Below are 19,038 nucleotides of genomic sequence, written 5' to 3' on the forward strand. Positions count from 1 at the left end.
CAATCACAAATTTGCCTTGTGATTGAAAAAATAGTTCGAAAATCGGCAACTTTAGGTTAGGTTTTCTCAGAAACCGTACATTTTCGCTCAACTAATGTTGGTGTCATTCGATAGTATTTGATCTACTCTATCGTGGTGTGACGTTTGTTTCAATAGTTTTGGGGCACCCTATATATAGGTTTCTTCAGTGTTTTTTGAAATTTCTCGAATTTCCGTTCGGCTATAAGTCCTGAAATTCTCTATCAAGTCGACTGAAAATTTATATTTAGCCTTGAGTTGTTAATTTCATTGAAGCAGAGCATTTAAATTCGAAAAAAATCAGGACCGGGCTCAGTGAGGCTTTACTTAACTTCAAACTCATAAAAACAACGTGTATGTAGTTTTTTAATCATAATTTAAACTTTTTTGTTATCTGCATTATTATTGTCTCAAAATGAATTGATTTTTGGGTTGCGCCACCTGTTGATCATGTTTTAGAAGTAATTGTTTTGGTCAGACGCCTTCAAGGAATAGAGCACTTCATGAAAAATAGAAATTCTTAATTGATTTTTTTTTCAAAGAAATGAAATGAATGTGTTCAACAATTATACCATATTCGGTCTTCAAAATAGTCATTCACAATGATAAAATGTTTCAAAATTGATAATGCACAAATATGGATGGAAAAACTACGCTATCTTCAAACTAAATATTAAAACTTGATCTTCAGAATTAATCTATTTTTCTTTGGACAACTAGTTGTGTGAATTAAAACAAAGAAAGAAATCGCGGGGTGTCAGATCTGGAGATCTAGCAGTCCAATGTTGGGGTCCTACCCTTCTAATGAAATGACCTGAAATACTGATAAATACTTTTGCTAGTGCATGAATATCATCAATGTTTCAATAACAAATTGTAATAAGACCAGACCAATCCATAGATTTCCATAGATCCAATAATGAATATAACGGAATAAGTGAAGAACTCGAAAGTGCATTTATCATACTTATTCGAAGTGCCAATCATTACCTTCACTAAAAGACCAAATGAGGTGAAAATCAATTCGGAAAATTACTTCAGGTCCACGTTGTCCATAAAAAGCGATTCATTCGGAAGATATCAAGTTATAATTATTATTTTCATGATAGCGTAGTTTTTTATTGCTATTTTTGTTCATTATCAATAATAAAGCTTATTATCACTGTGAATGATTTATCTGAATAACCAGATATGCTAAAATATCAAAAACGAAAAAATTCAGTTGAACATTTCCAATTCCATTTTTAGATTTCCACTTCTGATTGGCGATCATATTCATACCAATAATTATTATGAAGTAAAAGTCAATATGCTGCGCTGGTTTTTTCTAGAGGCATTTCACCACCAAACAATTATTCATTAAAAATTATCCACTGATAAAGCATACCAAACTTTCATTGATTTTGAGAAAATAAATGCAGATACCTGAAAAATTGAAAATTATGACGAAAAAAACTACAAACAGAGTGTTTTGCATGAGTTTAAGTTTGAATATAGCCTCAATGAGTCCGGTGCTGTGTTCGTCAACTTTTAATGTTCTGTTTTATTGAAACTTACAAGCTTAAGCGGATAATGAGTTTTTAGCCGAATACAACTAAATTATTTGGAGTTATAGCTGAACGAAAATTCGGGAAATTTGAATAAACTCCTCTGTATATCGGAAACGGAATGCCCAAGACACACATATGAGGTGTTTTTGAACTCAGCTCAATGCCCTCTATTCACGGTTTTCGTTTGTCCGTTTACTTGTGAAACACCCTGTGTACTGAAAAATCGCAAAAGACTCCTCGAGCAATTAAGAAATGCCATTAAATCAAGGAGTTTCTTTTGATGCGCTATGATGAAAAATATCAATATCCAGTTATTATTATTATTTATATAATTATATCTCGAAAACCAAGGCACTTTTACCAAACGTAAAATATATTTATCTGAAGCGCCATAGAGTCCTCTACCCGCAGGATCCATATTATCCATTCATTACGCCACACCCTGTATAATTATTATCATTATATCAATGTATTGAAAATAAACAGACATGAATACGAGCCAGTTGTTTTGTGAGGTGAAGCTCCTCTTGCTTCAAACTGCTTTTAATTATTTTGACTACTATTCACGCAAGATGATTTTTGTTGAAGAATTCAACATTCTTGTAATTATCCGTTCATTTCTTCAAGAGATACCCATTCCCTACCACCTTTGATTATTCAACTCAATGCTAACACTGCATCAAATGCATTTCATCTTCGGGTTAATTTTTTTGAATTCTACAACTGATGTAACGTCTTCAACCTCCAGCCAAAGAAGATAAACAACAGTAACTCTCCTCAAGCTACTGATCACTTGTATTTTCCATATAAATAAATACATTTGGTATGTCTTCAATTAGTTTGTATAAACGTCAATTATGTTCGTTACATATTTTCGACTTGATATTTTCCGAAGTAATTTAACATTGTCATGAAATACGTAATTACTGAGAGTCTCACGTAGAACGGACTACGTAGCACTGATTTAAAACTCAAGAATGTTTTGACAAGCGTCTTAACCCAACATTTTCGTATCATACAGAGTGAAAGGTATCCAATTTTCATGGCCAATCCAGTGCTAAAATGAAAGTGAATGAAGTATAGAAGCTGAAAGTAAAACGTATATCTTTATCGATTCATTCGGGAAAAACATTTATATGGAGTTCCTGATGTCGTGAATATAATGCCCAAAAATTAGACTACTATTTCATACCAGAACAAATTCGGTAAAATTGTCTTTTGAATTAATCTTATATGTCACGAAAAATTTCATTTTCATGCATCATTCACTTTGGGACCTATATGGTATTAAACTCCCCTATCGGACGCAGTATCGTAGACATAATCATATTTATTCAAAACTGTCCAACTTCATTCACACCGAGATCACGAACCTTATCAATCAATTATCAGCGTATGAAGTTTATTAATATTAGTATCGTTCTCGAACTATTTACAGGTTTCAATATGTGTGAATGAATCAGAAGAGCAGCTGTATTCTATATATGAGTAGAATTCGAGCTGTCTTACTTTCTGTCCTCCTAAAATCTGGCAACGTTGCGGGAGGTGAGAGCGCACTACTAATAAGAAATATATGCGGAGGTAGTAAGGTCTGATTCGTTTGAAGAAAAATTTGTCGATAAAAATCTTTTCCCCTCTTTAGGTACCCCTGTTATTTACCTTCCCCTCTACATATATAAACAAAAATTATTCCAATTATATAACTGCTTCACCCGGAGGTCAGGTCGCCCAATGAACTTAACGGAGGTAGCAGCGCACTACAGGTTCATATATATATATATATATATATATATATATATATATATATATATATATATATATATATATATATATATATATATATATATTATCAAAAATACAATTCTGGTTATTAATAAATTAAAAAAAATTGTTCCATTTCCATCATTGGAATTCCCTTCCATGTACGAACTGGGTCCATAGTCTCTTATCCATAGCCATAGTTCTTGCTTCATTCCATGTTTGTCCTTTTCCATTAATTATTTCGGTTATAGTGTTATTCCAGGTTTGTTCTGGTCTTCCTCTTTTCTTTCTCTTTTGGATTTTGGCCTCCCATATTTTTTTCACAGGTCTTGCGTTGTTCATTCTATTTAAATGTCCCCACCAGCTGAGTTGCCTTTTGTCTATAAAATCCTGTAATGGCTCTATCTCTAGATCTTGACGTATTTTCTCATTCTTTATTCTATGCATTTTCGTCACTCCCTTCGCTCTTCTAAGATATTTCATTTCTACCGCTTTGATCTTACTTTTCTGTTTTCTATTTAATGCCCATGACTCGCATGCAAAGGTCAGTGTCGGTCTATAGACTGCTTTGTACACTTTAATCTTTGTGTTTTGAGAAATCTCTCTTTTGCTTATGAAGCTGGTATTCATCATATGGAATAATTTTATTGTACTTTCTATCCTTCCATTAATTTCTATGTCCTGTTTTCCATCCCCACTCAATTCTACTCCCAAGTATCTAAAAGTCGTCACCTGTTCTATTTTCGTTCCATCCAATTGTATTTTTATTTCTTCGGGGTTGCCTATCACCATGACTTTTGTCTTGGTCGTATTGATTTCCATTCCGAAATCCCTAGTTATCTCATTCCAGATCTCCATGTTCCTCTGTAGATCCTTTTCTCGTCCATTGATCACGACGATGTCGTCTACAAATGCGCACTCTGATATTTCCACCCTCTGTAAATTTTTGTATCCGACTTGATATTTCTTAGTTCTTTTTGTGACCTCTTTCAGTATTTCATCCATAAATATTAGGAACAGCACCGGACTCAAACTTCCTCCGTGTCTTAATCCTGCTTTTGTATGGAATGTTTCTGATGTCCTATTCAGGCTTATAACTTGATTTTTATTTAGTTTGTATATGTTCTTTACGACCTTCAACAACTTTTCATTTACTCCTCTTCTTTCCAGTATAGTCCACAATTTCTCTCTCTTCACCTTATCGAAAGCCTTCACTAGGTCTATGAAGCCTACATATAAGTTTCTGTTCTCCGTTCTTGCTTTTTCACATAATATCTTCATAGTAAAAACATTATCTTGAATGCTTCTTCCTCTCCTGAAGCCGCTCTGTGTTTCCTCCAGTGTTGTTTCGACTTTCTCTCTAATTTTTTTGTCCAGTATTATCTCATACAATTTGATAGCGGTGCTTAATAAAGTTATTATTACAATTCTGTTTGTCACCTTTTTTATATATCGGGACTATTAAGGCTGTCTGCCAATCCTCTGGAATTATTTCTTCCTTCCACACCCTCTCAGAGATCCTCAGCAAATTTTCCAGTCCATTATTACCTAAGTTCTTAATAATTTCCGATGTTATCTTGTCACATCCAGGCGCTTTTCCATTCTTCAATGTTTTTATCGCCTGCTTTAGCTCCTCCATTGTTATTCTTCCACCCTCATAGTCATCAACATTTTCCGGTTTTCCATATGATTCTTCTCTTTCGTCCTGTCCACCATCCAATAGTTCTAAAAAATATTCTCTCCATCTCTTCATTATTTCATCATCCCCGGTCAACAAAATTCCATTTTTATCCTTAATTTTCACATTTTCATTTTTACCTTCATTTCTTTGTGCTTTGAGTGTTCTGTAGAAGAGTTTTTGATTAGTCTTATAACTGGTTTCCATTTTTTCCCCAAACTCTTTCCATTTTTTCTTTTTTAGCGATAATATAAGGGCTTTGACACTCTTTCTCTGATTTTTATATTGTTCATAATTGTCCGTAGTTCTATTACTCAAGTACTTCCTCCATTTTTCCTCCTTTTTCATTTTTAGCTGTGCTTTCACTTCCTTGGTCCACCATGCTGTTTGCTTTTTCTTATTTGATTTCTTGTAGCTTCCACAAGCTTCTTTTGCCGTTTCTATGACTATGTTTTTAAAGTCATTCCACATGTTTTCCAGTGAAGAGTCCTTCATCTGATTGTTTTCCTGCTAAAATCTTTTTTCCGTTGCCACTCTGTATAATTCTGATACCTCCTTGTTTGATAGTCTATATGTTCTTATGCATTCGTGTTCTATTTTCTTTCCTCTGCTTACGAGCTTCTTTATTTTACTATTGGTATCTACTTTTAACTTAGTTAATACCACGTAGTGATCACTTCCGATATCTGGTCCTCTTCTCACTCTTGTATCCAGAATAATTGACCTTTGTTCTCTCTGTAGTAGGACGTAATCTATTATCGATTTCTCTCCGCGACTTTTAACCTCCCTTGTGTATCTATGAATGTTCTTGTGTTCAAATAATGTATTTGTTATTAACATATTATTTAATAAACAAGAATTAAGTAGTCGCTCACCATTATTATTCCTTATGTTTTCTCCAAATGGTCCCATTACCTCCTTGTACATCCTGTCCATTCTACCCACTCTACCATTGAAATCGCCCAATATAATTATGATTCCCTTGGCTTCTTCGGTGACCATTGTTAGATCCTCCCAAAATTTGTCCTTAGTTTCAGTATTGTCATCTTCATTTGGGCCATATACCACTATTATTGTCTTGATTTCATTATTCAAGTGCTTAATTTCCACTGATAATATCCGGTCTGACCAATTTCTCCACCCATATACACTCTCACATATTCTTCTACTTATTAGACATCCAACTCCTGATTGTGCCCTCCTGTTTTTCTCTACTCCACTATATATTAATAGATGATCATTTTTTGTTCTTGTTGATCCTTCCCCTTTTTTCTTTGTTTCAGTTATTGCCAATAATTCCAGTCCTATATCCTCAAATTCAGCCTCCAGTTCATCCTCTTTTCCCTGTATACCCCTTATATTCCAAGTTGCTATCTTCCACATACACTCCGACTTCAACTTCTTCGATTTATCGTTTTCTTGTCCTCTTTCATGCTTTCCCTCCTTTTTGGTCCCCACTTGCATGGTTATTTCTAGTTTTTTGGTTGCGATTTCTCTATTTTTCCTCTCTCCTCATTCCATCTGTACCTCACGTTGTCTATGATCAATTTTTGAAAACCTTCCTTAACATTCTTCCCTGCGTTTTTCTCCTCCTTTCCAAATGTCCTCAATTTTCTCTGTATTTCCCTTTGTGCTTTCGTCATATCGTTGTTGATGTACACTATTTCCCCTCTAATTTTCATCAATTTACTCTTGTTTTTCATCACCTTCAATTTCTCAGATTCAGTCTCCAACTCAACTACATAAGTTTTCACGCCTATTTTCCTGGTTGCTTTGAATTTAGGTTCTATCTCCAAGTTCTTTTTGAAGAAATTCTTCATCTCGGTTTCCACTGAATCTTGTTGAATATCATTTATATCTAGAGCACTTATGACTATGTTATTCCCCCTTTTATCTCTATCCATACTCTCTAGTTTAGAGTTTATCATCTTTATTTCCGTTTCAAGTTTTTCGTTTTCTTCCTTGATGTCTTCATTTTCCTTTCTTAACTTTTTCATCTCTTTCTGGTAATTTCGCTGTTCCTCTCTTATTTCTCTCATTTCCTTTATCATAACCTGCATCATTTCCATCATTTGATCCATTTTATCATCTTTGACGATGCTTGATCTGGGTTTTTGTGGTGATCGAAATACTTTCTTACTTGTTGTAAACATTTCTCCCTCATCGTCCTCGTCCCTTCTTCTCTTTCCTTAGTTGCTTGTGTAATCTTCATTACTCATTTTGTTATTCTCTTCTGTCTGCAATCTTCAAAATATAACCGAGTCCACCTCTGTTCCGGAATCCGGTATCAAGATCGTTTATCGGCGGCAATAACGTTCGTTATCTCTGGCGACAGCTGGTTTCCTTTTCTGTTGTTAAATTTTCAACCCGAATTGTTCGTTATTATTTACTTAATTACGGATAATTTGCTCTCAAAAACTGTATTCTTCAACTTGGTATCCACCAGTGTATCTTCAATAAGCCTGATGACTTTTGAAAAGTTCCCGCTCGTAATTTTCGAGTATATCGAGTTTAATTACGGAGCTCCGAATGTCGCGTACCCCAGCACGGTTCTCTCTCTTCTCCATGCTAACGTTATATGCTGACGACACAGGCATAGCAAAACGACACCGCAACCCAGAAGTCATAGATCGAGTTCTACAGGAAACTATCGACGAAACAAATGACTGGTGCATAAAGTGGAAAATCAAGCTCAATGGACAAAAGAGCCAAGCAATATTACTACAGAAAAGAAGACTGCGACCCACAACGAAACTGGAGGTTGACGGCGAAGAAATCGACTGGAAAAATGAAGCTAAATATTTAGGAATAACGCTTGACAAAGGACTTACTTGAGAAAGTCATATCAAACAAGCAATCGACAAAACGAAAGCAGCGATGAATAGACTCTAGCCTATTCAATCGTTGAGATATGCCGCCTGGCTTGCAATAATGGAGGAGAAAACGCGCTGCGCCTCTCTTTACTTAATTCCTCCGTATACTGATATTCCGCCTGTCTACATCTGCTTGCACAGTACAACGTTGCCATTTTCGGAGGTGCTAACGAGCAAAGAGTCTTTCAGAGCAATTCTCCGATATACAGCTCAGCACACTAGCGCCAGTGATATACACTCGAACTAAAAGATTGTTCAGTACATAAAGGGGGTGCGTTGTGACCTCAAAACGATTTTTTGATATGTTGGTCCCTGAAGCCTATATATATATATATATATATATATATATATATATATATATATATATATATATATATATATATATATATATATATATATATATATATATATATATATATAATGTAATCTGACTAACGGGATTGTTTGGAGTGAATTTTGATATTTATATATATATATATATATATATATATATATATATATATATATATATATATATATATTTACATCTGGCATACTTTATTGCGTCCTTTCAAAAAGCAACCTTATTGCGTCTCCCAGAAATACGCTACCTAGGTGGAATCTGATCGAAGTATATTAATCTACGCAAAAAATTACGTAGTTTGGTCGTTTCAGATCTCAAATATCTTCATTAATAAAGAAGTTGATATACGCACATTATTGCGTCCTTTCATGGTCCTACCATTAGTGCGTCCGGCGTATATTTTGTTTTCATATGTAGCACAATGCTGCGTCCGAATTTTATTCAATCTTTCACCATTAGCATGTTGTTGCGTCCAGCGTAGTTGCCATATATGTTTTAGAATCTGGTACAGTAGGATTATTCGAACTCAATGACGTGATCGTATTATAACATTGGCTCCAGTTATTACAACTTTCATCTTTCAAAACACCTCTATATTTATGATGGCTATCATCCTTAGTTTGTGGACTGCTCACTTGGGGAATCGTATTTCAGAATGTTTCAAGCACTCTTCAAGTGTCTTTTTGTCGAGAAGAGCTTAAGAGATTATGTAATAATTCTAAAAACGTTATATATTTCATTTTCATTTTTTTTTTTTTGATAACAAATGAATGTGAGAGAGTGGTGCTCTGGAGATAACTTAAATTAGGAATGCATTAACTGCACAGCTGTTAGTTTATCCTACGTTTATCCTACGAACAATTTGGCAGTCTGGAGAGTCAACTACTCTCTCAGGGTAGTTAAATGGACGGCGAATGAAATTCTCGACTTCGATAGAAGAGTTTGAATATGAATCGTAGCCTGCATCCTAGCTCTTCGATATACAAGTACTCTCTTTGCTTATAGGAGGACGAAACCATTGAGCATATCCTCAGTGACTGCCCAGCGGCAGACAAGGTTCGCTCAGGCTGGTTCTAGGGGAACTCATGAACTACTCCTCCTCTGTTATCACCTCTTCCCTTTGGAAGATGGCACTGGAGGTAGAAGCTTAGCTCTTTGAGCTTGTTTGTGTGCCACATAGAACCACTTTGGTCGCGGTACTCGCGGTAGCAGGTCTGGGGGATTCGACAGATGCGCCGAACAAACTGTAACTGTAACTCTTCGATACAAAGGATATACTTTCCTCGAATGCAGGAAGACAGGGGTTTCAAAGTTTGCAATACCAACATTATACACAAAAGTTCGAAATGGAATGAGATTATTGAGAGGTCAAGACCCACTTAAGGGAATAGTAGCTCATAATAAAATCACAGTCAAAGAGCTGGAGTGCTTTGGAGAAGCTAATATCCGACATATGAATCGATCTTAAGCTAGTAGGAAAATCTATCACGCCAGCAGAACAAAAGATATTAGAAAGCCAGATTAGACAAGTAAAACTGAAGTTTTCATTCGAATATCATATGGGTAAACATATACTTTATATATTTCAAGAGATTGAAAGACCATGACTTGCTGTAAAAATCATCTTCTGCTTTTCTGGAGTCGGCTGAGCTGATGTCGGAAACGAGAGGATTTGTTCATCAAGATGGACTGATACTAGATACTAGAATACTAGGTATTATAGGAAGAATATAATGCAAGTGGTCACCTCAACATCTTGCAGGGCTAGCCGTGATCGAGGAAAACTCTCATGCACATCGTGTCCGCTTGCAGAATTCATACTTTATCAGGGTATATAGAGAGACACAATGCGAATTCCTTAATTCCATCTGAGAGAAGTTTATGGCATAGACAAATAACCAAAGCTCTCATTTGTACCTCCAAAGACCAAAGCAGTTTTTGAGAATGATAAAGCTCGCATATATTGCAATTAGGCAATTAGGCGTGTATATACACGCAATAAAGCTCGATAAAGTTCTGCCAGAAAAAAAACTCAAAGAATTTCTTGTGTTGTATTCCCTTCGCTGCCAAAAATAATGTGGTAGTGAACGAAGAACAGAAAAGTGAAAAATAAGGATCAATGTTCGAACAGGGGGCTTCATACCCAGGGCATAAAGTTTGAATGGTAAATCTGATTGAAGAATTTTTAGATCTGAGAACTAATAACGATACTGAATTGGAGATCATTCTGGCCTGCATAACTCTGGCAGAATGAAGAACTATCTCAAGAACGTGGGGACAACACCTGGTTCTGTCACTAGGGCAAGAAAAGGGTTTCTGGGCGTGACAATGGTCAACGCAGCTTCCAGAAGAAGTTTTAAAGTTTGGGAAATGGTGACCATACCATCAATCTCTGACCATAGGATAATCGAATATAAAATAACAGAAGAGGAAGTGATCCACCATTAAGATCCATCTGAAGCAAACTGAACAGTTTTCAAGGAATTGATATCACACTTTGCCGAATTGACCACTGAAATCTCAATTCCTATCTGAACTATCAAACTGAAATTCAACATGTGCATTTCAATTCGAAAACTACGTGCAGTTTCGAGATTTGGTTCGAATTGATCCAACAGTTTTCGAGGAATTGATATCACACTTTGCCGAATTGACAACTGAAATCTCAATTCCTATCAGAAATATCGAACTGAAATTCAATATATGCATCTCATTTCGAAAACTATGTGCAGTTTCAAGATTCGGTTCGAATTGATCCAACAGTTTTCAAGGAATTGATATCACACTTTGCCGAATTGACCACTGAAATCTCAATTCCTATCTGAACTATCAAACTGAAATTCAACATGTGCATCTCAATTCGAAAACTATGTGCAGTTTCAAGATTTGGTTCGAATCGATCCAATAGTACCTTAGGAATTGAAATGATATTTTGCCGAATAGACCACTGAAATCTCAATTCCTATCTGCACTATCGAACTGAAATTCAACATGTGCATTTCAATTCGAAAACTACGTGCAGTTTCGAGATTTGGTTCGAATTGATCCAACAGTTTTCGAGGAATTGATATCACACTTTGCCGAATTGACAACTGAAATCTCAATTCCTATCTGAACTATCAAACTGAAATTCAACATGTGCATCTCATTTCGAAAACTATGTGCAGTTTCAAGATTTGGGTCGAATTGGTTTAACAGTTTTTGAGGAATTGATATCACACTTTGCCGAATAGAACACTGAAATCTCAATTCCTATCTGAACTATCGAACTGAAATTCAACATGTGCATCTCAATTCGAAAACTGTGTAAAATTTCAAGATTTGGTTGGAAAAAAAATGTAATTTATTGTTTTTCCATTTTTCATTTTCCAAATCACTTTGAACTGCTCTCTGGAGTGCAATTCTCTATTGAATCATCAACTGTTAGGTTCGGTTGAATCAAAAAAGTGAGTTTTATACACTCCATATCCTAAGACAGTAGTAGGACACCCTGATTTTTATGCAGAGGAGCAAATAGGTCATTTTATGGGGGTCTGAGCCCTTGCTCCTTTTTGACCCAAAAAATCGAGATTTTCGATATTTAGTTGTTGAGCTGGAACGGGAGCCTGATCAAATCTGATTACGAAACCGGAAATCCTAATTGGATCAAACGAATATAACAAGAGATATTGCAGATTGAAATTTTCAACTTTTGAAAAATGACATTTCCAAAATGAAAATATGAACGGTGAGAGATAGGCTTTCAGGAATACTTGCTATAGATTCAGCATATTCGAAAACCTATATTTTCATGATGAACTTTCAAATATCCGACGTTTTTTAAAGAAAAATCGAATTTATCGTTTTTTCATTTTTCATTTTCCAGTTCACTTTGAACTGCTCTCTGGAGTGCAATTCTCTATTGAATCATCAACTGTTTAGTTTGGTGGAATCAACAAAGTAAGTATTATACACTCCATATCCTAAGACAGTAGTAGGACACCCTGATTTTTATGCAGAGGAGCAAATAGGTCATTTTAGGGGGGTCTAAGCCCTTGCTCATTTTTGACCCAAACAATCGAGATTTTCGATATTTAGTTTTCGAGCTGAAATGGAAGCCTTATCAATGCTGATTACGAAACCGGAAATCCTAATTGGATCAAACGAATATAACAAGAGATATTGCAGATTGAAATTTTCAACTTTTGAAAAATGACATTTCCAAAATGAAAATATGAACGGTGAGAGATAGGCTTTTGAGAATGCTCGCAATAGATTCAGCGTATTTGAAAACCTTCATTTTCATACCAAACCTGCAAATATCTGACTTCGTTTAAGAAAAAATCGAATTTATTGATTTTCGATTTTCAATTTTCCAGTTCACTTTGGACTGCTCTCTGGAGTGCAATTCTCTATTGAATAATCAACTGTTAGGTTTGGTTGAATCAAAAAAGTAAGTACTATACACTCCATATCCTAAGACAGTAGTAGGACACCCTGATTTTTATGCAGAGGAGCAAATAGGTCATTTTAGGGGGGTCTAAGCACTTGCTCATTTTTGACCCAAAAAATCGAGATTTTCGATATTTAGTTTTCGAGCTGGAATGGAAGCCTTATCAATGCTGATTACGAAACCGGAAATCCTAATTGGATCAAACGAATATAACAAGAGATATTGCAGATTGAAATTTTCAACTTTTGAAAAATGACATTTCCAAAATGAAAATATGAACGGTGAGAGATAGGCTTTTGAGAATGCTCGCAATGGATTCAGCTTATTTGAAAACCTATACTTTCATATCAAACTTTCAAATATCTGACTTCGTTTGAAAAAAAAATCGAATTTATTGTTTTTCCATTTTTCATTTTCCAGATCACTTTGAACTGCTCTCTGGAGTGCAATTCTCTATTGAATCATCAACTGTTAGGTTCGGTTGAATCAAAAAAGTGAGTTCTATACACTCCATATCCTAAGACAGTAGTAGGACACCCTGATTTTTATGCAGAGGAGCAAATAGGTCATTTTATGGGGGTCTAAGCCCTTGCTCCTTTTTGACCCAAAAAATCGAGATTTTCGATATTTAGTTGTTGAGCTGGAACGGGAGCCTGATCAAATCTGATTACGAAACCGGAAATCCTAATTGGATCAAACGAATATAACAAGAGATATTGCAGATTGAAATTTTCAACTTTTGAAAAATGACATTTCCAAAATGAAAATATGAACGGTGAGAGATAGGCTTTCAGGAATACTTGCTATAGATTCAGCATATTCGAAAACCTATATTTTCATGATGAACTTTCAAATATCCGACGTTTTTTAAAGAAAAATCGAATTTATCGTTTTTTCATTTTTCATTTTCCAGTTCACTTTGAACTGCTCTCTGGAGTGCAATTCTCTATTGAATCATCAACTGTTTAGTTTGGTGGAATCAACAAAGTAAGTATTATACACTCCATATCCTAAGACAGTAGTAGGACACCCTGATTTTTATGCAGAGGAGCAAATAGGTCATTTTAGGGGGGTCTAAGCCCTTGCTCATTTTTGACCCAAAAAATCGAGATTTTCGATATTTAGTTTTCGAGCTGAAATGGAAGCCTTATCAATGCTGATTACGAAACCGGAAATCCTAATTGGATCAAACGAATATAACAAGAGATATTGCAGATTGAAATTTTCAACTTTTGAAAAATGACATTTCCAAAATGAAAATATGAACGGTGAGAGATAGGCTTTTGAGAATGCTCGCAATAGATTCAGCGTATTTGAAAACCTTCATTTTCATACCAAACCTTCAAATATCTGACTTTGTTTAAAAAAAAAACCGAATTCATTGTTTTTCCATTTTTCATTTTCCAGATCACTTTGAACTGCTCTCTGGAGTGCAATTCTCTATTGAATCATCAACTGTTAGGTTCGGTTGAATCAAAAAAGTGAGTTTTATACACTCCATATCCTAAGACAGTAGTAGGACACCCTGATTTTTATGCAAAGGAGCAAATAGGTCATTTTATGGGGGTCTAAGCCCTTGCTCCTTTTTGACCCAAAAAATCGAGATTTTCGATATTAAGTTGTTGAGCTGGCACGGGAGCCTGATCAATGCTGATTACGAAACCGGAAATCCCAATTGGATCAGACGAATATAACAAGAGATATTGCAGATTGAAATTTGCAACTTTTGCAAAATGACATTTTCAAGATGAAAATCTGAACGGAGAGATAGGCTTTCAGGAGTACTTGTTATAGATTCAGCATATTTGAAAACCTATATTTTCATGATGAACTTTCAAATATCGGACGTTGTTTGAAGAAAAATCGAATATTGTTTTTCCATTTTTCATTTTCCAGTTCAATTTGAACTGCTCTCTGGAGTGCAATTCTCTATTGAATCATCAACTGTTTAGTTTGGTGGAATCGACAAAGTGAGTATTATAAACTCCATATCCTAAGACAGTAGTTGAACTTCCTGATTTTCAGGCAGAAGAGCAAATAGGTCATTTTAGGGGGTCTAACCCCTTGCTCATTTTTGAACCAAAAAATCGACATTTTCGATTTTTAGTTTTTGCGCTGGAATGGAAGCCTCATCAACGCTGATTACGAAACCGGAAATCCCAATTGGATCAGACGAATATAACAAGAGATATTGCAGATTGAAATTTGCAACCTTTGGAAAATGACATTTCCAAAATGAAAATCTGAACGGTGGGAGATAGGCTTCCGGGAATGCTTGCAATAGATTCAGCGTATTTGAGAACCTTTATTTTCATATCAAACCTTCAAATATCTGACTTCGTAAAAAAAAAAATCGAATTTATTGATTTTCGCTTTTCAATTTTCCAGTTCACTTTGAACTGCTCTCTGGAGTGCAATTCTCTATAGAATCATCAACTGTTAGGTTTGGTTGAATCAAAAAAGTAAGTACCATACACTCCATATCCTAAGACAGTAGTAGGACACCCTGATTTTTATGCAGAGGAGCAAATAGTTCATTTTAGGGGGGTCTCCTTTGCTCATTTTTGACCCAAAAAATCGAGATTTTCGATATTTAGTTTTTGAGCTGGAATGGAAGCCTAATCAATGCTGATTACGAAACCGGAAATCCCAATTGGATCAGACGAATATAACAAGAGATATTGCAGATTGAAATTTGCAACTTTTGAAAAATGACATTTCCAAAATGAAAATCTGAACGGTGAGAGATAGGCTTTTGAGAATGCTCGCAATGGATTCAGCTTATTTGAAAACCTATATTTTCATATCAAACTCTCAAATATCTGACTTCGTTTGAAAAAAAAAATCGAATTTATTGTTTTCCATTTTTCATTTTCCAGTTCACTTTGAACTGCTCTCTGGAGTGCAATTCTCTATTGAATCATCACCTGTTGGGTTTGATGGAATCAAAAAAGTAAGTATTATACACTCCATATCCTAAAACAGTAGTAGGACACCCTGATTTGTATGCAGAGGAGCAAATAGGTCATTTTAGGGGGGTCTAAGCCCTTGCTCATTTTTGACCCAAAAAATCGAGATTTTCGATATTTAGTTGTTGAGCTGGAATTAAAGCCTGATCAATGCTGATAACGAAACCGGAAATCCCAATTGGATCAGACGAATATAACAAGAGATATTGCAGATTGAAATTTGCAACTTTTGAAAAATGCCATTTTCAAGATGAAAATCTGAACGGAGAGAGATAGGCTTTCAGGAATACTTGCTATAGATTCAGCATATTCGGAAACCTATATTTTCATCATGAACTCTCAAATATCGGACGTTGTTTGAAGAAAAATCGAATATTGATTATCCATTTTTCATTTTCCAGTTCAATTCGAACTGCTCTCTGGAGTGCAATTATCTATTGAATCATCAACTGTTTAGTTTGGTGGAATCAACAAAGTAAGTATTATACACTCCATATCCTAAGACAGTAGTTGAACTTCCTGATTTTCAGGCAGAAGAGCAAATAGGTCATTTTAGGGGGGTCTAACCCCTTGCTCATTTTTGACCCAAAAAATCGAGATTTTCGATTTTTGTTTTTGCGCTGGAACGGAAGCCTCATCAACGCTGATTACGAAACCGGAAATCCCAATTACATCAGACGAATATAACAAGAGATATTGAAGATTGAAATTTGCTACTTTTGAAAAATACCATTTTCAAGATGAAAATCTGAACGGAGAGAGATAGGCTTTCAGGAATACTTGCAATAGATTCAGCATATTCGGAAACCTATATTTTCATAATGAACTTTCAAATATCCGACGTTGTTCAAAGAAAAATCGAATTTATTGTTTTTCCATTTTTCATTTTCCAGTTCAATGTGAACTGCTCTCTGGAGTGCAATTCTCTATTGAATCATCAACTGTTTATTTGGTGGAATCAACAAAGTAAGTATTATACACTCCATATCCTAAGACATGAACTATTTGCTCCTCTGCATAAAAATCAGGGTGTCCTACTACTGTCTTAGGATATGGAGTGTATGGTACTTACTTTTTTGATTCAACCAAACCTAACAGTTGATGATTCTATAGAGAATTGCACTCCAGAGAGCAGTTCAAAGTGAACTGGAAAATTGAAAAGCGAAAATCAATAAATTCGATTTTTTTTTTACGAAGTCAGATATTTGAAGGTTTGATATGAAAATAAAGGTTCTCAAATACGCTGAATCTATTGCAAGCATTCCCGGAAGCCTATCTCCCACCGTTCAGATTTTCATTTTGGAAATGTCATTTTCCAAAGGTTGCAAATTTCAATCTGCAATATCTCTTGTTATATTCGTCTGATCCAATTGGGATTTCCGGTTTCGTAATCAGCGTTGATGAGGCTTCCATTCCAGCGCAAAAACTAAAAATCGAAAATGTCGATTTTTTGGTTCAAAAATGAGCAAGGGGTTAGACCCCCTAAAATGACCTATTTGCTCTTCTGCCTGAAAATCAGGAAGTTCAACTACTGTCTTAGGATATGGAGTGTATAATACTCACTTTGTCGATTCCACCAAACTAAACAGTTGATGATTCAATAGAGAATTGCACTCCAGAGAGCAGTTCAAATTGAACTGGAAAATGAAAAATGGAAAAACAATATTCGATTTTTCTTCAAACAACGTCCGATATTTGAAAGTTCATCATGAAAATATAGGTTTTCGAATATGCTGAATCTATAACAAGTACTCCTGAAAGCCTATCTCTCTCCGTTCAGATTTTCATCTTGAAAATGGCATTTTTCAAAAGTTGCAAATTTCAATCTGCAATATCTCTTGTTATATTCGTCTGATCCAATTGGGATTTCCGGTTTCGTAATCAGATTTGATCAGGCTCCCGTTCCAGCTCAACAACTAAATATCGAAAATCTCGATTTTTTGGGTCAAAAAGGAGCAAGGGCTTAGACCCCCATAAAATGACCTATTTGCTCCTCTGCATAAAAATCAGGGTGTCCTACTACTGTCTTAGGATATGAAGTGTATAAAACTCACTTTTTTGATTCAACCGAACCTAACAGTTGATGATTCAATAGAGAATTGCACTCCAGAGAGCAGTTCAAAGTGATCTGGAAAATGAAAAATGGAAAAACAATAAATTCGATTTTTTTTCAAACGAAGTCAGATATTTGAAAGTTTGATATGAAAGTATAGGTTTTCAAATAAGCTGAATCCATTGCGAGCATTCTCAAAAGCCTATCTCTCACCGTTCATATTTTCATTTTGGAAATGTCATTTTTCAAAAGTTGAAAATTTCAATCTGCAATATCTCTTGTTATATTCGTTTGATCCAATTAGGATTTCCGGTTTCGTAATCAGCATTGATAAGGCTTCCATTCCAGCTCGAAAACTAAATATCGAAAATCTCGATTTTTTGGGTCAAAAATGAGCAAGTGCTTAGACCCCCCTAAAATGACCTATTTGCTCCTCTGCATAAAAATCAGGGTGTCCTACTACTGAATTAGGATATGGAGTGTATAGTACTTTCTTTTTTGATTCAACCAAACCTAACAGTTGATTATTCAATAGAGAATTGCACTCCAGAGAGCAGTTCAAAGTGGACTGGAAAATGAAAAACGGAAAAAAAATAAATTCGATTTTTTTTTTAAACAAAGTGAGATATTTGAAGGCTTGGTATGAAAATGAAGGTTTTCGAATACGCTGAATCTATTGCGAGCATTTCCGAAAGCCTATCTCCCACCGTTCAGATTTTCATTCTGAAAATGTCATTTTTCAAAAGTTGCAAATTTCAATCTGCAATATCTCTTGTTATATTCGTCTGATCCAATTGGGATTTCCGGTTTCGTAATCAGCATTGATCAGGCTCCCGTGCCAGCTCAACAACTTAATATCGAAAATCTCGATTTTTTGGGTCAAAAAGGAGCAAGGGTGAGTTTGTCAGTGGAATTTGACTGTGAAATAGCTGCAATAAAAACACAGAAATTAACCCTAATATCAATTTATCGCTCAACTAATGGTGATTTCGGGAATTTTTTGGAAATACTTGAAAATGTTTTGAACTTGGTGGATATTCATGATGATCTTGCTATTGCAGGTGATTTTAATGTGTTTTTCAGCATGTATGGGAATGATACACTGGATAGGAATGCTGTAGCACTGGTGGAGGTTCTTGAGTCTTATGGCCTAAAACAGACTATTTTTGAGCCCACAAGAATGGATAAATGTATAGATAATATATTTGTAAGGAACACAGAATTGTGCAGTTTTTTCCCCAAAATTCTGAGAGTGAATTTTTCGGACCATGATGCACAGCGCATTAGTATCCCAATGCATTCAGCACCCACCACTTCCATCACTAATAGCAGGTGCAGACCATTGACACAGGTAGGCTATG

The sequence above is a fragment of the Coccinella septempunctata genome, chromosome 7 (genome assembly GCF_907165205.1).
Source record: "Coccinella septempunctata chromosome 7, icCocSept1.1, whole genome shotgun sequence".
Taxonomy (NCBI): Eukaryota; Metazoa; Arthropoda; class Insecta; order Coleoptera; family Coccinellidae; genus Coccinella; species Coccinella septempunctata.